Here is a 22307-nt window from a genome sequence, read left to right as displayed (position 1 = left end):
CTGCACCATTTTTTTTCTTCCTCACCACACGGGTTTATCGACCTCCCCTTTCAAGCCTTCCTGCTGGTATGGGCTGCCTCCTGTGGGCCCAAGACTCTCTGTGTGTGAACCACAGATGGCCAGGAAACCCTGGGCCCTGCTTATGCACCGTTGTGAGGCACTTCCATCTGTGGAGGGACGTATGCCACACAGTATTTTTTTTTCTTCCACAACACACAGGTGCCTCGACTTCCACTTTCAAGCATTCCTGCTGCTTTGGGCTGACCCCTCTGGCCAAAAGAAAGACTCTTCGTGAGCATGAATCAGGGATGCCCTGGATCCCCTGGGCCATGCACATGCGAGATTGCGAGGCACTTTTGCCCTTTGGAGTAATTCTGCCATGCTGTTTTTTTTTCCTTCCACACCACACAGGTGCCTCCACCTCCTGTTTCAAAACTTCCTCTGATTTGGACAGCTCCTCGTGAGCCCAAGCCCCTCTGTAGGCATGAACCAGGGATGCCCAGGATCTCCTGGGTCCCGTGCGTGCGCAGTTGAGAGGCACTTTCGCCTTAAGGGGGAACTATGCCACGATTTTTTTCCTTCCACAATACTCACGTGCCTCAACCTCCAATTTCAAGGCTTCCTGCTGCCTTGGGGATGCCCCCTGTGGGCTCATGATGCTCCATAGGCATGAAGCAGGGACACCCAGGATCCCCTGGGTTCTGCCCATGAAAGAGTGAGAGGCCCCTTTGCATTCTGGGGGAACCTATGCCACGTCATTTTTTTTCCATCCACAACACACAGGTGCCTCGACCTCCCCTTTCAAGACTTCCTGCCACTTTGGGCTGCCTCCGTGGGCTCAGAACGCTGTGGGCATGAATCAGGGATGCCCAGGATATTCTGGGCCCTGAGCATGCTCATATGCGGGGCACTTTTGCCCTTGACAGGGACATCTGCTGTGCCAATATTTTTTCCTTTGACACCTCTCAGCTGCCTCAACCTCTCTTTTCAAGCCTTCCTGCTGCTTTAGGCTGCACCCTGTGGGCCTGAGATTCTCCATGGGTGTGAACTAGGGACACCCAGGATATCCTAGGCCCCATGCATGCTCGTGGGGAGGTACTTTCTCCTGTGGGAGTCCATTAATTTTTCCCTTTCCACCACAAAGTTGCCTCGACCTCCCCTTTCAAGACTTCCTGCTGCTTTGGGCTGCCACCTGTGGGTGAGAAACACTCCAAGGGTGTGAACTAGGGATGCCCAGGGTCCCCTGTGCCCCACACATTCAGAGGCTTGAAAAGGGAGGTCGAGGCACCTGTGTGGTGTGAAAGGAAAAAACCCGGTGCAGCAGAGGTCTCCCCACAGGAGAAAGTGCCTCTCAAACGAACAAGCATGGGGACCAGGCCATCCTGGGTGTCCCTGGTTCACTCCCACAGAGCCTCTCGGGCCAACAGGGTGCAGCCCAGAGCAGAAGGAAGTCTTGAAAGAGGAGGTCGAGGAACCTGTGTGGTGAGGAAGGAAAAAATATGGTGAGACACATGCCCCTCAAGCACTAAAGTGCCTCCCAACAGCTCGTGTTCAGGGAACAGGGGAACATGGGCATCTCTGGGTAGCACCCATGGAGCAGCTCTGGCCCACGGGTTCAGCCCAAGGAGGCAGGAAGGCTTGAAAGGGCAATTGGAGTCACCTGTATTATGGGAGGAAAACACAAATGGCGAATAAGAGGTCCCCCATCACGGGTGGAAGAGCCTCCTCACCATGCATGCACAGGTCTCAGGGAATCCTGGGTTTTCCTGGTTTGTGGCTACAGAGCATCTTCGGCCCACAGGGGGCAACCAAATGCAGCAGGAAAGATTGAAAGGGGAGGTCAAGGCATCTGTGTGGTGTGGAAGGAAAGAAAACCGGCACGGCAGAAGTCCCCAAATGGGTGAAAGTGCCACACAACCATGCATGCACAGGGCCCTGGGATAGTGGGCTTCCCTGGTTCACACTCACAAATCGTATCAGGCCAAAGGGGATCAGCTTAAAGCGGCTGGAAGTCTCGAATTGGGAGGTCGAGGCACCTGTATGGTGTGGAAGGAAAAAAATGGCACAGCAGATTTCCCTCCCATGGGCAAAAGTACCTCGCAACCACGCATGCTTGGGGCCCAGGTGATAGTGGACTTCCCCATTTCATGCTCACGAAGCATCTCGGGGCCACGGGGGGCATTCCAAAGTGGCAGGAAGGCTTGAAAGGGGAGGCCGAGGGACCTATGTGGTTTTAAAGGAAAAAAACACGGCTTGACAGTGGTCCTCCCCACGGATGAACGTGCCCCCCAACCACGCATTCGGGGGTCCCAGGGGATCCTGGGCATCCCTGGTACTTGCACCTAGAGCGTCTTGGGCCAACTGTGGGGTGTCCAAAGCTGCAGGAATGTTTGAAAGGGGAGGTCGAGGCACTTGTGTTTTGTGGAAGGGAAAAAAAAATGAGGCGGAATACATCCTCCCTACAGGCGGAAGTGCCTCCTAATCATGCTTGCACGGGGCCTTGGGGATCTTGAGCATCCTTGTTTCACACCGATGGAACGTCCTTGGGACATGAGGGGCAGCCCAAAACAGCAGGAAGTCTTCAAATGGTGGGGGAGGTCGAGACACCTGTGTGGTATGGGAGGGGAAAAAAGGCACAGCAGAGGTCCTCCCCATGGGTGAAATAGCCCCCAACCGTGCATGCGCGGGGCCAGGGCATCCTGGGCTTCCCTGGTTTGCAGCCTCTGTGTCTCGGGCCCACGAGTGGCAGTCTAAAGGAGCAGAAAGGCTTGAAAGGGGATTGCGAGGCACTAGTGTGGTATGGAAGGAAAATCAACAACGCAGAAGAGGTCCCCACACGGGTGAAAGTCTCTCCCAACTGTGCATGTGATAGGCCCAGGGTATCCTGGGGTTCACTGATTCGTCCCCACGGAGCATCTCGGGCCCAAAGGGGGAAGCCCAAAGAGGCAGGAAGGCTTGAAAGGCGAGGTGGAGTTACCTGTGTGGTGTGGAAGGAAAAAATGCCACATCTGAAGTTACACCACGGGTAAACGTGCCTCCTAACTGCGCTTTTGCAGGGACCAAGGGACACTGGGCCTCCCTGTTTCATGCCCATTCAGCATCTCGGGTCTAGGGGGTGCAGTCCAAAGCTTCAGGAAGGCTTGAAAGGGGAGTTCGAGGCACTTTGGTGGTTTCAAAGGGAAAATACACGGCGTGGCAGAGGTCCCCCCCAAGGGCAAAACTGCCTCCCAACCATTCATACCAACATCCCAGGGGATCCTACACATCCCTGGTACTTGGGCACAGAGTGTCTCAGATCCATGGGGTGCAGCTCAAAGCAGCAGGAATGTTTGAAATGGGAGGTCGAGGCACAAGTTTGTTGTAAAAGGAAAACAAAATGGCGTGGCTGAGGTCCCCTTCAAAGACGAACGTGCCTCTCAACCGTGCATGTGTGGGGCCCGTGGGATCCTGGGCATCCCTGGTTCGCACCCATGAGTGTTTCAGGCCGACAAGGGGCATCTCAAAGCGGAAGGAAGGCTTGAAATGGGAGGTCCAGTCATCTGTGGTGTGGAAGGGAAAAAAAACAGTGCGGCAGAGATCTCCCCACGGATGACAGTGCCTCCCAACCGCGCATGCGTGGGGCCCAGAGGATCCTGGGAGTCCCTGGTTCATGCACCCAGAGTGTCTTGGGCCTACTGTGGGCTGCCCAAAGCGGCTGGAATGTTAGGAATGGGAGGTTGAGGCACCTGTGTTTAGTAGAAGGAAAAAAATGACATGGAATGGGTCCTACCTACAGTAGAAAGTCCATCCAAACTGCACATGCATGGGGCCCTGGGGATCCTAGGCATCCTTGTTTCACACCCACGGAGCATCTTTGGGACATGCGGGTCAGTCCAAAGCAGCAGGAAGCCTTCAAAGGGGAGGTTAAGTCACCTGTGTTGTTCGGAAGGAACAAAATACAGCGTGGCAGAGGTCCACCACAGGCGAAAGTGCCTCCCATCTGCGAATGTGTGGGGCCCAGGGGATCCTTGGCGTCCTTGTCGTATGTGCACAGAGGGTCTCATACCCACGGGGTGCAGCCAAAAGCGTCAGGAAGGCTTGAAAACGTAGGTCAAGGCACTAGTGTGGTGACAAGGAAAAAATGGTGTGGCAGAAGTCCCTCCACGGGCGAAAGAATCTCCACACAGCAATGCACTGGGCCCAGAGGACACTGGGCATCCCTGGTTAGCACGCTTGGAGCAGCTCGGGCCCATGGGATCAGCCTAAGGTGGCAGGAAATCTTGAAATGGGAGGCGGAGTCACCTGTGTTGTGGAAGGAATACACAAATGGCGAATCACAGGTCCCCTTCAACAAGGGAAAGAGCTTCTCCACCTTGAATGTGTGGTGTCCAGGGCACCCTGGAAGTCCCTGGTTCACACCACAGAGAGCCTCAGACTTACGGGGACACGTCCAAGGTGACAGGAAGTCTTGAAATAGGAGGTGGAGGAACCTGTGTAGTGGAAAAAAAATAAATGGGAAAGCAGAAGTCAGCCCCCCACCAGCGAAAGGGCCCACCCACCACGCATTCTCAGGGCCTAGGGGATACTGGGCATCTCTGGTTCATTCTCAAAGAGAGTCTTGGGCCCATGGGGGCCAGCCCAAAGCGGCAGGAATTCTTGGAATGTAAGGTCGAGGCACCTGTGTGGTGAGGAAGGAAAAACATACGAGGAGATAGATTGTCCCCCCATGGGCGAAAGTATCTCCCAACCTCATGTGTCTGGCCCAGGTGCTCTTGGAATTTCTGGTTCATGCCCACGGTGCATCTCGGGCCCACGGCGGGCAACCCAAAGCAGCAGGAATGCATGAAAGGGGAGGTCGAGGCACCTGTGTGGTGTGGAAGGGAAACAAAATGGTGCATCAGAGGTCCCAACACGGGTGAAAGTGCGGCCCAGCTGCACAATCGCGGGGCCTAGGCGTTCCTGCATTGTCCCCGTTTCACACTCACGGAGAGTCTCGAGCCCAAGGGGGGCAACCCAAAGTGGCAGGAAACCTTGAAATGGGAGGTCGAGTCACCTGGGTCTTGAGGAAGGGAAAATAGCAGTGTGGCAGAGATCCCCCCACGGGAGAAAGTGCCTCCCAACCACACATTTGTGGGGCCTAGGGGTTCCTGGTCATCCCTGGTTGTTGCCCACAGAGTCTCAAGCCCACGGGGGGCAACCGAAAGTGGCAGGAATTCTTGAAATGGGAGGACAAGTCACCTGAGTCTTGAGGAAGGAAAAAAATGTCGTGGCAGATGTCCCCCATGGGGGAAAGTGCCTCAGAACCGCGCATATGTGGGGCACAGGGGATCCTGGGCATCTCTGGTTCATGCCCACGGAGCATCTCACGCCCACGGGGGCAACCCAAAGCAGCAGGAAAGCTTGAAAGGGGAGGTCGAGTCAACTGTGTGCTGTGTAAGGAAAAAAAATAGCACAGCATATGTCCCCCAACAGGCAAAAGTGCCTTCCGACCACGCATACATGGGCCCAGGGGTTACTAGGCATCTTTGATTCACGAACAAGGAGCATCTCGTGCCCAAAGGGGGCAGCCCAAAGTGGCAGGAAAGTTTGAAACAGTAGTCAAGGCACCTATGTGGTGAGGAAGAAAAAAAAAAAAACGGATCAGCAGAGGTCCCCCACGGCTACAGTCCCTCCCAATCTCACATGAGCATAGCTGTTGGGACCCTGGGCAACCCAAGTTCTCGCCCACAGAAGGTGTCGGCCCACAGGGACAACTCAAGGCGGGAAGAAGGCTTAAAAGTGGAGTTGCAGGCGCCAGTGTTGTGAAAGGAAAACACAAATGGCGAGACTGAGGCCCACTCCCAGGGCGAAAATACCTTCCAACCACGCATGCCCAGGGCCCACAGGGTCACCCCAAGTCGGCAGGAAGTCTTGAAATGGGTGGTGGAGTCACCTGTGTTGTGGGAGGAAAACAAATGGCAATTCAGCAGTCACCCCAACAGGAGAAAGAGACTCCCCACCACGCATGCATGGGGACCAGTGGACCCTGGGGGTCCCTGTTTCACACCCAATTAGTGCCTTTGGCCCACGGGGGCCAGCCAAAGGCATCAGGAAGGCTTGAAAGAGGAGGTGGAGGCACCTGTGTTGTGGAAGGAAAAAACAAACGGCAAGGCAGAGGTCCAAACTCACGGGCGAAAGTGCCTCTCCACTATGCATGTGCAGGGCATTGGGGATACTAGGTATCCCTGGCTCACGCCCACAGAGCGTCTCGGGCACACATGGGCCCCCCAAGTCGGTAGGAAGTCTTGAAAGGGGAGGTAGAGGCACCCGTGTAATGTGGAAGGAAAACAAAACGCCAAGTCAGAGGCCCCCACACGTGGGCGAAAATGTCTCTCTACCATGCATGCGTGGGGCCCAGGGGACTCTGGGCATCCCTGATCCATGCCCAAGTAGTGCCTTGGGACCACGGGGTCCAACCCAAGGTGGCAGGAAGCCTTGAAAGGGGAGGTGGAGACGCCTGTGTTGTAGAAGGAAAACACACGGCACCACAGAGTTCCCCCCAACACGGGCAAAAGTGCCTCACCACCACACATGCATGGGACATATGGGCCCTGGGTATCCCTAGGTAGCACCCATGGAGTTGCTCCCACCCGTGGGTTCAGCCCAAGGCGGCAGGAAGTCTTGAAATGGGAGGTGGAGTCACCTGTGTTGTGGAAGGAAAACAGAAATGGTGAATCAGAGGTACCCCCAAATGGGTGAAAAAGCCTCCTGACCGCACATGCGTGGGTCCCAGAGGACCCTGGATGTTGCTGTTTCACACCCAGTTAATGCCTTGGTCCCATGGGGGCCAGGCCAAGGCGGCAGGAAGGCTTGAAAGAAGAGGTGGAGGCACCTGTGTTGTGGAAGAAAATAAACCATGAGGCAGAGTTCGCACTCCACGGGCGAAAGTGCTTCTCCGCCACACATGTGTGGGGCGTAAAGGATGCTGGACATCCCGGATTCATACCCACGGAACGTCTCAGGCCCACATGAGCTGGCCAAAGTGGCAGGAAGACTTGAAAGTGGAGGTAGAGGCACCTGTGCGGTGTTGATGGGAAAAAAGTGGTGCAGCAGAAGTCCCCCAAGGGAGAAACTGCCTCGCAACCTTGCATGTTCAGGGCACATGGGATGCTGGGCATCCCTTGTTCGTGCCCACAGAGCGTCTCACACCCACGGTGGCAGCTTAAATTGGTAGGAAGGCTTGAAACGGAAGGTTGAGTCCCCTGTGTGTTGTGGAAGGAAAAAAAGAAGCAGAGCTGCAGAGGTCTCCACAATGGGTGAAAGTGTCTCCCAACCGCATATTCACTGCACCCAGGGGGTTGTGTGCATTCCAGTTTCAGGCCCAAGGTTTGTTTCAAGCCCAAGGGGGCAGCCACAAGCGGCAGGAAGGCTTGAAATGTGAGGTCGAGGCACCTGTGTGGAGTGGAAGGAAAAAAAAAACGGTGCGTCAGTGGTCCCCACCACTGGCGAAAGTGCTCCCAACTGTGCGTATGTGTGGCCCAAGGGATCCTGGTCTTCCCTGTTTCATGCACACAGAGTGTCTCAGGCCCCCACGGGGCAGATAAAAGAGGCAGTAAGTTTTCAAAGGGAAGTCAAGGCACCTGTGTAGTATGGAAGGACAAAATATCGCGGCAGAGATTCCACCAACGGGCGAAAGTGACTCCTAACCGCACATGCGCGGGTCCCAGGGAATCCTGGGCATCCCTGGTTCGTGTTCACAGAGCATCTCGGGCCCACAGGGGGCAACCCAAAGCGACAGAAAGGCTAGAAAAGGGAGGTCAAAGATTCTGTGTGGTGTGGAAGGAAAAATAATGGTCCGGCAGAGGTCACCCATCAGGCAAAAGTGCCTCCCAAATACGCATGCACGGGGACCTGGGGATAGTGCGCTACCGTGATTCACACCAACAAATTGTATCAGGCCAAAGTGTGGTAGCCCAAAGCTGTAGGAAGTCTTAAATGGGGAAGTCTTGGCACTTGTGTGGTGTGGAAGGAAAAAAACGGAGCGGAAGAGGTCCCCCACGCATGGGCAAGAGTACCCCCAAACAGTGCATGTGTGGGTCCCAGGGGATAATGGGCTTCCCTCTTTCATAGCCAAGGAGCATCTCGGGCCCACGGGTTCAGCCAAAATTGGCAGCAAGGCTTGAAAGTGGAGGCCGAGGCACCTTTTTGGTTTGAAAGGAAAAAAAATCCAGGCGTAGCAGAGGTCCCTGGGAAGGGCAAAAATTCCTCCCAACCGTGAATGCGAGGTTCCCAGGACATCCTAGGCCTCCTTGGTTCTTGCACACTGGTGTCTCAGGCCCTTGGGGGGCAGCCCAAAGTGGCAGGAAGGCTTGAAATGGGAGGTCGAGTCACCTGTGTGGTGTGGAAGGAGAAAAAAAAACCTGGCGCTACAGATGTCCACCCCAGGGACGAAAGTGCATCCCAACCACACATGCATGTGTGAGTCTCTGGTTCATGCCCATGCAGTGCCTTGGGTCCACCGGGGGGCAACCTAAAGTGGGAGGAAGTCTTGAAAGGGGAGGTAGGGACACCTGTGAGGTGTGGAAGGACAAGAAAATGGCATGACCAAGATCCGCCCCACGGGGGAAAGTGCCTTCCAAACAAGCATGCACAGGGCCCAGGGGATCCTGGGCATCCCTGATTCATTCACCCAGAGCATGTCGGGCCCACAGAGGACTGCTCAAAGCGGCAGGAATATTTTAAAGGAGAGGTCGATGCACCTGTGTGCAGTGGAAAGAAAAAAAAATGGCCCAGCAGGGGTGCCTCCACGGGCAAAAGTACCTCCCGATAGCGCATGCCTGGGGCCCCGGGTGTCCTGGGCTTCCATGCTTCATGCCCACAAGTCACCTCAGGTCCACAGGGAGAAGCCAAAGCGGCAGGAAGGCTTCTAAGGGGAGGTTGAGGCACCCTTGTGGCATTGAAGGAAAAAAATCGTCGCAGCCGAGGTCCCCGTGACAGGCAAAAGTGCCCATAAACCGCCCATGTGCTTGTCCTAGGGGATCCTGGAGTTTCCTGATTCGTGTCCACGGAGCATCTCGGGCCCAAGGGGTGAAGCCTAAAGCAGCAGGAAGGTTTGAAAGGCGAGGTCAAGGCACCTGTGTGCTGCGACAGAAAAAAAAAGGCACTGCACAAGTCCCTCTAAGGACAAAAGAGCCTCCCAGCCGTGCATGTGCAGGGCCCAGGGGATAATGCACATCCCTGTTTTGTGCCCACGGAGTGTCTTGGGGCCACGGGGCCAGCCCAAAGCAGCAAGAAGTCTTGAAAGGAAATATCGCGATGTGTCAGAGGTATCCCTAAGTGTGAAGTGCCTCCCAACCACGCATGTGAGGCTCTCAGGGGATCCTAGACATCCCTGATTGTTGCAAACGGGGCATCTTGGGCCCTCAGGTGGCAGCTCAAAGCGGAAGGAAGGCTTGAAATGGGAAGTCAAGGCACCTGTGTGTTCTGGAAGGAAAAAAAATGACTCGCCATAGGTCCTCACCAAAGGTGAAAATGCCTCTCACCCGCACATGTGCAGGGCCCCGACGATACTAGGCATCTCTGCTTCATGCCTACAGAGTGTCTTGGGCCCACTGGGACCAGCCCAATATGGCATTATTCTTTGAAAAGGGAGGTCGAGTCACTTGAGTGGCGTGAAAGGAAGAAAAAATAAATGCCACGGCAGAGGTCCCCCCACGGGCAAATGTGCCTCCCAACCGCGGATGCACAGGGGCCAGGGGATCCTCGGCTTCCTTGGTTCGTGCACACGAAGTGTCTCGGGACCAAAGGGGCAGCCCAACGCGTCAGGAATGCTTGAAAGGGGAGGTCGAGGACCCTGTGTGTTGTGAGAGGAAAAAAAAAAAAAACAGGGGTGCAGAGGTTCCACGCAACGGGTGAAAGTGCCTGCCAATCGCGCATTCACTGCACGAAAGGTATTGTGGGCATACAGGGTTTAGGCACAAGGAGCAACTCGGGCCCATGGGGGCCAGCTCCAAGCAGCAAGAAGGTTTGAAAGGGGAGGTCGAGGCACTTGTGTGGCATGAAAGGAAAAAAAATGGCGCGCCAGAGGTCCCCACCACAGGCGAAATGCTCCCAACCTCTCATGTGCGAGGCCCAGGGGATCCTGGGCGTCACTGCTTCATGCCCACAGAATGTCTGAGGCCCACAGAGGCTAGCTCAAAGCGGCAGTAAGGCTTCAAAGGGGAAGTCCAGGCACCTGTGTGGCATGGAAGGAAAAAAAAAAATGTCCCAGCAGAGGTTCCCCTACAGGTGAAAGTGACTCCCAACTGCACATAAGCAGGCCCAGGACATCCTGGGTGTCAGTGATTCACACCGACGGAGAACGTCGGGCCCACAGGGGGCGACCCAAGCAGCAGGAAGTATTGAAAGGGGAGGTCGAGACATCTGTGTGGTGTGGAAGAAAAAAAATCGGCAGGGCAGAGGTTCCCCAACGGAAGAAAGTGCCTCCCAACCAAGCATGCATGGGGCCCTGGATATCCTGGGCTTCCCTGCTTTGGGCCCAACAAGTGTATCTGGCTAAAGAAGGGCAGGCCAAAGCTGCAGGAAAGCTTGAATGGGGAGGTCGAGGCACCTGTGTGGTGTGGAAGGAAAAAAAAACGGAGTGATAGAGGTCCACCCCACGAGCAAAAGTACCTCCCGACCCCACATGCGTGGATCCCAGGGGATACTAGGCGCCCCTGTTTGATGTCCTTGGAGCGTCTCAGGCCCACAGGGGCAGCCCAAAGCAGCAGGAAGTCTTGAAAAGGGAGGTCGAGGCACCTGTGTGGTGTGGAAGGAACAAAATACGGCACAGCAGAGGTCTGTCACAGGTGAAAGTGCCTCCCAAACGAGCATGCATGGGGATGAGGGACTCCTGGGCATCCTTGATTCATATCCATGGAGCCTCTCAGAATGACGGGGGGCATCCCAAAATGGCAGGAATGCCTGAAATGGAAGGTGAGGCAGCTGTGTGGTGTGGAAGGAAATAAATACGGTGCAGCAGAGGTCCCCCATAGGCGAAAGTGCCTCTCAATCACACATGCGCAGGGCCCAGGGGAACCTGTGTGTCCCTGGTTCATGCCCACAGAGCATATCATGCCCACGAGGGGCAGCCCAAAGGAGCAGAAAGGCTTGAAAGGTGAGGTCGAGACACCTGTGTTGTGAAAGGAAAAAAGTCGGCATGGACCCAGAGCATTGGGACCACAGGGGGCTGGCCAAAGTGGCAGGAAGGTTTGAAATCGGAGGTCAAGACACCTGTGTGTTGTGGAAGGAAAAAAAAATGACACGGCATAGGTCCACAACTGAGGTGAATGTCCCTCTTTCCCAAGTAGATGCACAGCCAGGGGATAGTAGACATCCTTGGTTCATGCCTACAGAGCGTCTCGGGCCAAAGGAGGACAGCCCAAAGCCACAGGAAGACTTGAAATTGGAGGTCAAGGCAACTATATGGTGGAAAGGAAAAAAAAAAAAGCGGCACAGCAGATTCCCCCCAACGGGCGAATGTGCCACTCACCCTCGAATGAGCAGGTCCCAGGGGATTCTGGGCATCCCTAGTTCACGGCTATGGAGCATGGTCCACATGGGGCAGCCCGACGCTGTAGGAATGCTTGAAATGGGAGGTCGAGGCACCTGTGTGGTGTGGAAGGAAAAAAAAATGGTGCAGCAGATGTCACCCCACGGGAGAAACTGCCTCCCAACTACGCTTGTGTGGGGTCCAAGGTATCCTGGGTCTCCATTATTCATGCCCACAGAACATCTCAGGCCCACAGGGGCATCCCAAAGCTGCAGGAATGCTTGAAAGGGGAGTTCAAGGCACTTGTGTGCTGTGGAAGGAAAAGAAACGGTGCAGCAGAGGTACCCCCAGAGACGAAAGTGCCTCCCAACCGTGCATGAGCATGACCCACGGGATCCAGGGCATCACTGGTACACACCATGGAGGATCTCGGGCACGCGGGGGCAGCCCAAAGCGGCAGGAAGGCTTGAGAGGGGAAATCAAGGTACCTCTGTGGTGTGGAAAGAAAAAAATATGGCACAGCAGATGTCCCCCCACAGGCGAAAGTGCCTCCCAGCCACACATATGTGGGACTCATGGGTTCTTGGGCATCCCTTTTTCACACCCACGGAGTGTCTCAGGCCCACGGGGGGCAACCCAAAGCGGCAGGAATTCTTGAAAGGGGAGGTCGAGGCACCTGTGTGATGTGGAAGGAACAAAAAACGGCACGGCAGAGGTTCCCCCACTTGTGGAAGTCCCTCCCAAATGAGCACCCGCAGGGCCCAGGGGATACTGGGCATCCCTGATTCATGCATCCAAAGCATCTCGGTCCCATGAGGGGCTGCCCAAAGCGGCATGAAGGTTTGAAAGGGGAGGTCGAGTTACCTTTGTGTTGTGGAAGGAAAAAAAATAACGTGGCATAGGTCCCCACCAAATGCGAAAGTGCCTCTCACTCACATGGGCGAGGAGCCCAGGGGATTCTGCGCATCCCGCCTTGTGCCTACAGTGTGACTCAGGCCCAAGGGGGACAGCCCAACATGGCAGGAAACTTGAAATTGGTGGCCAAGGCACCTGAGTGTTCTGGAAGGAAAACACACGGCAGAGGTCCCCCGCAACTGGTGAAAGAGCCCCCCCACCGCGCATGTGCAGGGGGCAGGGGACCCTGGTTATCCCTTCTTAGCACCCATGGAGTGGCTTAAGCCCATGGGTTCAATCTAAGGCGGCAGGAAGTCTTGAAATGGGAGGTGGGTTGTGGAAGGAAAATACAAATGGCGAATCAGAGGTATCCCCAAGCAGCGAAAGAGCCTCCCCACTGCACATGCGTGGGACCCAGGGGAACCTGGGTTCCCTGCTTCAAACCCCGGGATCCACGGGTACCAGCCCAAGGCGGCAGGAAAGTTTGAAAGAGGAAGTGGAGGCACCTGTTTTGTGGAAGGAAAAACAAATGGCGAGGCAGAAGTCTCCACTCACGGGTGAAAGTGAATCCCCACCGCACACACGCAGGACGTAGGGGATCCTGGGCATCCCTGGTTCACACCCACAGTGCGTATCAGGCCCACGTTGAGCAGCCCAAAGTGGCAGGAAAGCTTGAAAGTGCAAATTGAGGCACTTGTGTGGTGGTGAAAGTAAAAAAAAAAAAACAAAAGAAAACGGCGCAGCCGAGTTCTTCCCTAGAGTCAAAAGTGCCTCCCAACCGCGCATGTGTGGGGCCCAGAGGATCCTGTATGTCCCTGGTTCACACCCATGCAGAGTCTCGGGCCCATGGAGGCAACCGAAAGTGGCAGGAAGTCTTGAAAGAGGAGGTCGAGGCAATACTGTTGTGTGGGAAAAAAATGGCGTAGTGGAAGTCCCCACCATCGGAGAAACTGCATCCCAAACGTGCATGTGCAGGGCCCACGGGATCCTGCACATCACTTGTTTGTGCCCAGGGAGCATCTCAGACCCATGGAGGGCAGCCCAAATCTGCAAGAAGTCTTCAAAGGGGAGGTCGAGGCAACTGTGTGATGAGGAAGGGAAAAAATCGTTGTGGCAGATGTACCCCCACGGGCGAAAATGTTTCCCAACAGCATGTCTGTGGGGCACAGGGTACCATGGGCATCCCTGCGTAGCATCCATGGAGTGGCTTGGGCACAGGGGGTCATCCCATGGCGGCAGGAAGTCTTGAAAGGGGAGGTAGATGCACCTGTTTTTGTGGAAGGAAAAAAAAATGAAGCGACATACTACTTCTCCCCAAAGGCAAAATTACCTCTAAGTCGCTCATGCATGAGGCCCAGGGAATACTGAAAATTCCTGGTTCCGGCCTACAGAGCAACTCGGGCACGTGGGGGCGGTCCAAATAAGAGGAAGGCTTAAAATAGGAGGTGGAGGCACCTGTGTGGTGTGGAAAGAAAAAAAAACAGGGTGGCAGATGTACCCCCAGGGGCCAAAGTGCCTCCCAATCCTGCATGTGCATGGCCCAGGTGATCAGGGGCATCATTAGTTCACACCAGTGGGGCATCTCAGGCCCAGGTGGGGCAACACAAAGCAGCAGGAAGGCTTGAAAGGATTAGTCGAGGCACCTATGTTGTGTGGAAGGAAAAAAATACCGTGCAGCAGATTTTTCCCCACGGAAGAAAGTGCCTCCCAACTGTGCATACGTGTGGTGCAGGGTTCCCTGGGCATCTTTGGTTCATGCCCACTGAACTTCTCAGACCCAGAGGGGGCAGCCCAAAGTGGAAGAAAGGCCTGGAAGGGGAGGTCGAGGCACCTGTGTGGTGAGGAAGAAAAAAAGGCACAGCAGAGGTCCCTCATGGGCGAATATGCCTCCCAACCCCACATGCTCGTATCCCTGGGGATCCTGGGCTTCCCAGGTTCTCGCCCACAGAGTGCCTTGGCCCACAGTGGCCAGCCCAAGGTGGCAGGAATGCTTGAAAAGGGAGGCGCAGACTCCAGTCTTGTGAATGGAAAACACAAACGGCAAGACAGAAGTCACCACCAGAAGGGCGAAAGTGCCTCTCGACCACACATGCGTGGGGCCCAGAGGACTCTACGTGTCCCTGATCCATGCCCAAGGAGTGCCTCGGGCCCTCGGCGTCCAGCCCAAGGCAGCAGGAAGCCTTGAAATTGGAGGTGGAGACAACTGTGATGTGGAAGAAAAACACAAATGGTGCCACAGAGGTCCCCCACTATGGGCAAAAGTACCTCCCCACCACACATGTGGGGGGCCAATGGGACCCTGGGCATCTCTGGTTAGCACTCATGGAGTGACTCGGGCCCACGGAGTCAGCCCAAGATGGCAGGAACTCTTGAAAGGGGAGGTGGAGTCACCTTTGCTGTGGAAGGAAAACACAAATGGCGAATCAGAGGTCCCCACCACAATGGGCGAATGAGCCTCCTCACCGTGCATCCGTGGGTCCCTGGTGACCATGGTCTCCCTGTTTCACACCCAGGGAGGGCTTCGGGCCCACGGGGGCCAGCACAAGGAGGCAGGAATGCTTGAAAGGGGACATCGAGGACTCTGTGTGTTGTGGAAGAACAACAACAACAAAAAAAACAGAGCTGTAGAGGTAGCCCCAACGGGAGAAAGTCCGCCCACAACCGTGCATTCACTGCAACCAGGGGATTGTGGGCATCCCTGATTCAGGCTCAAGGGGCATCTCTGGCCCATGGGGGACAGCCCCAAGTGGCAGAAAGACTTGAAAGGTGAGGTCGAGGCATCTCTGTGGTGTGGAAGGATAAAAAAAGGCATGCCAGAGGTTCCCACCATGGGTGAAAGTGCTTCCAATCACGCATGTGCTGTCCCCAAGGGATACTGGGCATCCCTGTTTCACACTTACAGAGCGTCTCAGGGCCACCGGAGTAGCCCAAAGCAGCAGGAAGTCTTGAAAGGGGAAGTGGTGGCACCTGTGTGCTTTGGAAGGAGAAAAATATGGCGCGACAGACGTCCCCCACAGGGGAAAGTGCCTCCCAACCGTATAACGCAGGACCCAGGGTATCCTGGGCATCTTTGTTTCATGTCCAAGGAGCGTCTCAGGCCTACTAGAGGCAGCGCAAAGCGACAGGAATGCTTGAAAAGGGAAGTCGTCACCTGTGTGGTGATGAAGAAAAAACTGGCAGAGCAGAGGTCCCCCACGGGCGAAAGGGTCACCCAACCGTGAATGCATGGAGCGCTGAGGATCCTGTGCATCCCAGGTTCTCACCCATGGAGCGCCTTGACCCTCAGGGGCCAGCCCAAGGCAGCAGGAAGGCTTGAAAGGGGAACTGCAGGCTCCAGTGTTATGAAAGGAAACACAAATTGTGAGGCAGAGGTCCCCCAACACGGGCGAAAATGCCTCCCCACCACACATGCGTGGGGCCCAGGGTATTCTGGACATTCTTGATCCATGCCCAAGGAGTGCCTCGGGCTACAGGGTCCAACCCAAGGCGGTAGGAAGCCTTGAAACAGGAGGTGGATGTCCCTGTGTTGTGGAAGGAAAACAAAAATGACGTGGCAGAGGTCCCCCCAACAGGTGAAACAGCCTCCCCATGGTACAACTGTGGGGCACAGGGGACCCTTGGCATCCCTGGTTAGCACCCATTGAGCCACTCGCGCCCACGGGGTCAGCCTAAGGCTGCAGGAAGTTTTGAATTGGGAGCTGTAGTCACCATTGTTGTGGAAGGAAAACACAAATGGTGAATCAGAGGTCTCCCACAATGGGTGAAAGAGCCTCCCTACCGTGCATGTGTGGGAACCAGGGCTAGCTGGGTTTCCCTGATTCACACCCACGGTGCGCTTCTGGCCTACAGGGGTAAGTCCTAGGCGACAGGAAGGCTTTAAAGGGGATGTGTAGACCCCTGTGTTGTGGAAGGAAAAAACAAATGGTGAGGCAGAGTTCCCACCCCACGGGAGCAAGTGACTCACCACTGATCATGCACAGGGTGTAGGGGATCCTGAGCATCCCTGATTCATGCCCACGGAGCATCTCAGGACCACTTGGGGCAGCCCAAAGAGGCAGGAAGCGTTGAAAGGGGAGGTAGGGACACCTGTGTAGTGTGGTAGGATAAAAAATGGCACGGCAGAAGTCCACCCCCCACGAGAGAAAGTGCTCGCCAGCTGCACAAACGTGTGGCCCACGGGATCCTGCACTTCCCTTTTTCACGCCCATGGAGCGACTCAACCCCACGGGTGAAGTGCAAACTGCAGGAAGTCCTGAAAGGGGAGTTCAAGGGAACTCTGTGGTGTGGAAGGAAAAAAAACAGCCTCAGCACAGGTCACCCCAGAGGTGAAAGTGCCTCCCAACAGCACATGTATTTAGCACAGGGGATCCAGAAAATCACTAGTTCGCATTCATGGAGCGTCTCAGATCCAGGGGTGCAGCCCAAAGTGGCAGGAAAGCTTGAAAGGGGAAGTCGAGGTACCTGTGTGGTGTGGAAGGAAAAAAATACGGTGGGGCAGACGTCCCCCCACGGGCGAAATTGCCTCCCAACCACACGTACCTGTGGCACAGGGGATCATGAGCTTCCCTGGTTCCCACCCACAGGGCATCTCAGGCTCACAGGGGGCAGGCTAATACAGCAGAAATGCTTGAAAGCAGAGGTAGAGGCACTTGTGTGGTGGTGAAAGAAAAAAAGATGGCGCAGCCGAGGTCCCTCTCACAGGCAAAAGTTCCTCCCAACCGCCCATACATGGGGCCCAGGGGATCCTGGGTATCCTTGATTCACACTCACAGAGAGTCCCGGTCCCACGGCAGGCAGCCAAAAGTGTCAGGAAGACTTGAAAGGAGAGGTAGAGTCACCTGTGTGATGTGGGAAAAAAAAAAATCGATGCGGCAGAAGTCCCCCCACGGGAGAAACTGCCTCCCAAACGAGCAAGTGCAGGGCCAAGAGTATCCTTGGCATCCCTGGTTCATGCCAATGGACCATCTGCGGGTCACGGGGGGTAGCCCAAAGTGGCAGGAAGGCTTGAAAGGAAAGATCGAGGCACCTGTGTGGTGAGGAAGGAAAACAAACAGCACGGCAGATGTCCCCCCATAAGGGAAAGTGCCTCCCAACCGCACATGCGTGGGGCCCAGGGGAAAATGGGCATCCCTGATTCATGCCCATGGAGCACCTCAGGCCCACGGGGGCAAACTAAAGCGGCAGGAAATCTTGAAAGGGGAGGTTGAGGCACCTGTGTGGTGTGGAAGGACAAAACAATGGCGCCACCGAGGTCCCCCACATGGGCAAAAGTGCCTCACAAACGAGAAAGCGCAGGACCCAGAGTATCCTGGACATCCAAGTTTCAAGCACCCCTAGCATCTTGGGCCCACGTAGGGCTGCCCAAAGAAGCAGGAATCTTTGAAAGCAGAGGTCGAGGCTCCTGTGTGTTGTGGAAGGAAAGAAATGACTTGGCATAGGTCTCCCCGAAAGGCGAATGTGCCTCTCACCCTCACATGCGCAGGGCCCACGAGATCCTGGGTATCCCTGCTTCATGCCTACATAGCGTCTTGGGCTCACAGGGGGCAGCCCAAAGTGACAGGAAAGCTCGAAATTGGAGGTCGAGGCACCTGAGTGTTGTGGAAGAAAAAAAATCGACTTGGCATACATCCTCCCTAAAAGCAAAAGTGCCTCCTAACCACGCATGCATGGGGCCCTGGGGATTATGGGTATCCCTGTTTCACACCAGCGGAGCATCTTGTGGACAGGGGTGAAGCCCAAAGCAGCAGAATGGCTTCAAATTTGAGGTCGAGGAACCTGTGTGGTGTGGAAGGGAAAAAAAGGCGCAGCAGAGGTCTTCCTCACGGGTGAAATTGGTCCTAACCGCGCATTCTTGGGGCCCAGGGGATCCTAGGCATCCCTGATTCGTGTCTATAGAGCGTCTCGGACCCCAGGGGCAGCCCAAAGCGGCAGAAATCCTTGAAAGGAGAGGTCGAGGCACCTTTGTGGTTTGTAAGGAAAAAAACACGGCCCGGCAAAGTTCCCCCCAAGAGCGAAAGTGCCTCCCAACCAGGCATGTGAGGATCCCAGGCGACGTTAGGCATCCCTGATTCTTGCCCACGGTTCACCTCGGGCCCACGGGGGCCAGCCCAAGGCGGCAGGAAGGCTCAAAAGGGGAGGTTGACACACCTGTGTGGTTAGGAAGAAAAAGAAAATGGCACAGAAGAGGTCCTGCACATGGGCGATAGTGCCTCCAAACCGCGCATGTGTGGGGCCCCGGAGATCCTGGGCATCCCTGGTTCATGCTCACGGAGCATCTGAGGCCCACGTGGGACAGGCCAAAGGGGCAGGAAGGATTGAAAGGGGAGGTAGAGGCACTTGTCTGGTGTAGAAGGAAGAAAATACGACGTGGCAGAGATCCCTCCGCGGGCGAAAGTGCCTCCCACCCGCGCATGCGTGGGGCCCAGGGCTTCCTGGCAGCCCTGGTTCACAGACTCAGAGCTTCTGGGGCTCACGGGGGATATCCCAAAGCGGCAGGAAGGCTTGAAATGGGAAGTTGAGTCACCTGTGTGATGAGGAAAGCAAAAAAAGGCAGGGTAGATGTCCCCACACAGGGCAAAATGTCTCCCAGCCACGCATGCATAGGGACCAGGGGATCCTCATCATCCCTGCTTCATGCCCACAGAGTGTCTCAGGCCCACGCAGGACAGCCCAAAGGAGAAGGAAGGCTTGAAAGGGGAGGTTGAGTCATCTGTGTGGTGTGGAAGAAAAATAAAATGGCATGGCAGAGATCCCTTCCACGAGCGAAAGGGCTTCCCAACTGCACATGCTTGTGGCCCAGGGGATCTGGAGCATCCAGGGTCCACTCCCAAAGAGTGTCTCGGGCCCATGTGGGGCAGCCTAAAGAGGCAGGAAAGCATGAAAGGGAAAGCCGAGGCACCTGTGTGGTGTGGAAGGGAAAAAATACTGCGTGGCAGACCTCCTCCCACAGATGAAAGTGCCTCCCAACCATGCATACCTAGAGCACAGGGGTCCCTAGGCATCTTTGATTCATGCCCACGGAGCTTCTCAGACCCACAAGGAGCAGCCCGAAGCGGCAGGAAGGCTTGACAGTGGAGAACGACCCACCTGTGTGGGGAGGAAGAAAAAAAGGCAAAGCAGAGGCCCCCACGGGCGAACGTGCCTCCCAACCCCGCATGCCCAGGGCCTTGGAGATCCTGGGTGTCCCAGGTTCTTGCCCATGGAGGGCTTCCACCCACGGGTACCAGCCCAAGGCAGCAGGAGTTCTTGAAAGGGGAGCTGCAGGCTCCAGTGTTGTGATAGCAAAATACAAACAGCAAGACAGATGTCCACCCCACACGGGCGAATGTGCTGCCCCACCGCACATGCGCAGACCCTACGGGACTGTGACATCCCTGATCCGTGCCCAAGGAGTGCCTCGGACCCACAGGGTCCAGCCTAAGGCGACAGGAAGCCTTGAAACGGGAGGCAGAGGCACCTGTGTTGTGAAAGGAAAACATAAATGGCGTGGCAGAGGTCCACCACCTCGGGCGAAACTGCCACCCTACTGTGCATGTGTTGGGGCCACGGGACCCTGGGGGTCCCTGTTTCACATCCAGTTGGTGCCTCTGGCTCAAGGGGGCCATCCCAAGGCAGCAGGAAGGCTTGAAATAGGAGGTGGAGGCACCTGTGTTGTGGAAGGAAAAAGAAACAGGGAGGCAGAGGTCCCCCCATACGGGCGAAAGTGTCTCCCCACTGCACGTGCTTGGGGTGGAGGGGATCCTGCACCTCCGTGAGTCATGCCCACAGAGCATCTCAATCCCACATGGGGCAGCCCAACGTGACAAGAAAGCTTGAAATGGGAGGTAGAGACACCAGTGTGGTGTGTAATGATTAAAAAAAACTGCACGGCAGAGGTCCCCACCACGGGGGAAAGTGCCTCCCAATTGCCCATGCACTAGGCCCAGGGGATCCTGGGTGTCCCTAGTTAACGCCCGTGGAGCAACTCCAGCCCACGGGCGACAGCTCAAAGAGGCAGAAAACCTGGAAATGGGAGGTCAAGGCAGTTGTGTGGTGTGAAAGGAAAAAAAAAAACGCCGCTACAGGGGTCCCCCCACTAGAGAAAGTGCCTCCCAACCGCTCATTCACAGGATCGAGGGGATCCTGCGTCTCCTTGCTTCGTGCCCATGGAGTGTCTCAGGCAGACGGTGGGCAGATAAAAACAGAAGTGAGCCTTGAAAGGGTAAGTCCAGGCATCAGAGTGGTATGGAAGGAAAAAAAAAAGGCATGGCAGAGGTTTCCCCAAGGGCTAAATTGTCTCACAACCATGCATGTGTGGGGCCCAGGGGATCCTAGGCTTCCCTGGTTCTCAACAATGAAATGTCTCGGGCCCAAGGAGGGCAGGACAAAGTGGCAGGAAGTCTTGAAAAGGGAGGTCGAGGCACCTGTGCAGGGCGGCAGGAAAAAAAATGGTGCAGCAGAGATCCACCGCACAGGTGAAAGTGCATCGCAACCACGCATGTGCAGGGCCCAAGGGATCCTGGGTACCCCTGCTTCATGGCAAGGGAGCATCTCAGGCCCACTTGTGGCAGCCCAAAGCTGCAGGATGGCTTGAATGGAGCTTCGAAGCACCCATGTGGTGTGGAAGGAAACAAAAATTGTGCAGCAGTGGTGCCCCCCAAGGCGAATATGCCTCCTGAATGCGCATATGTGGGGCCCACGGGATCCTCCGCATCCATGATTTGTGGCCACGGAACATCTCGACCCCACAGGTGGCAGCCCAAAGCAGCAGGGAGGAGTGAAAAGGGAGGACCAGGCACTTGTGTGGCCATGGCATAACGCCATGGCAAAGGTCCCCCAACGGACGAAAATGCCTCTGACCTGAGCATGTGCAGGGCCCACAGAAGCTGGGTTTTCCTGCGTCACACCCACAGAGTGTCACAGGCCCATGGGGAGCAGATCAAAGAGACAGTAACGCTTCAAAGGGGAAGTCGAGGCACCTGTGTGGTATGGAAGGACAAAAAATGTCCTGGCAGAGGTCCCCACCACTGGAGAAAGTGACTGCAAACCATGAACGTGCACGTTTTAGGGAATCCTGGGTGTCCCTGAATCGTGTCCACGGAGCATCTCGGGCCCACAGGGGGCAACCCAAAGAGGCAGGAAGGCTTGAAAGGGGAGATCTAGACATCTGTGTTGTGTGGAAGGAAAAAAAGGTGTGGCAGAGGTACCCACCGTGGGCAAAAGTGCTCCCAACCGTGCATGCACGGGGCCCAGGGGATTCTGGGCATCCATGATTCATGCCCACGGAGTGTCTCTGGCCCATGGGGTGCAGGCAAAAACGGCAGGAAGTATTCAAAATGGAGGTCGAGACACCAATGTGGAGTGGAAGGAAAATAAAAATTGCACGGGACAGATCCCACGCACAAGCGAAATTGCCTCCCAATCACACATGTGCTGGGCCTAGAGTATCCTAGGTGTAGCTTCTTCATGCCCACGTCGCATCTCAGGCCCACAGGAGCAGCCTAATGTGACTGGAGGGCTTGAAATTGGAGGTCGAGGCACCTGTGTTTTGTTGAAGTGAAAAAATATGGTGCGGCAGAGGTTTCCCCCATGGGCAAAAGTGACTTGCACCAGCGCATGCGTGGGGCCCTTGGAATCCTGGGCATCCCTGTTTCTTGACCGCAGAGTATCTCGGGGCCACGGGGCCAACTCAAGACGGCAAGAAGACTTGAAAGGGGAGGGGGAGGCACCTGTGTTGTGGAGGGAAAACAAATGTCGAGACAGAGATGCCCCCCACCAGCGGCAAAAGTACCTCCAGAACCCTCATGCGTGGCACCTAGGGGACTTTGGGCATCCCTTTTTCGTGCCCACAGAGTGCCTTGGGCCCACTGGGGCCATCCCAAAGCGGCAGGAATGCTTGAAAGGGTAGGTGGAGGCACCTGTGTTGTGCAAGGGAAAAACAAATGGC

This window comes from Pongo abelii, chromosome 17 (genome assembly GCF_028885655.2).
Source record: "Pongo abelii isolate AG06213 chromosome 17, NHGRI_mPonAbe1-v2.0_pri, whole genome shotgun sequence".
NCBI lineage: Eukaryota > Metazoa > Chordata > Mammalia > Primates > Hominidae > Pongo > Pongo abelii.
Note: the sequence above shows the minus strand (reverse complement) of the source record.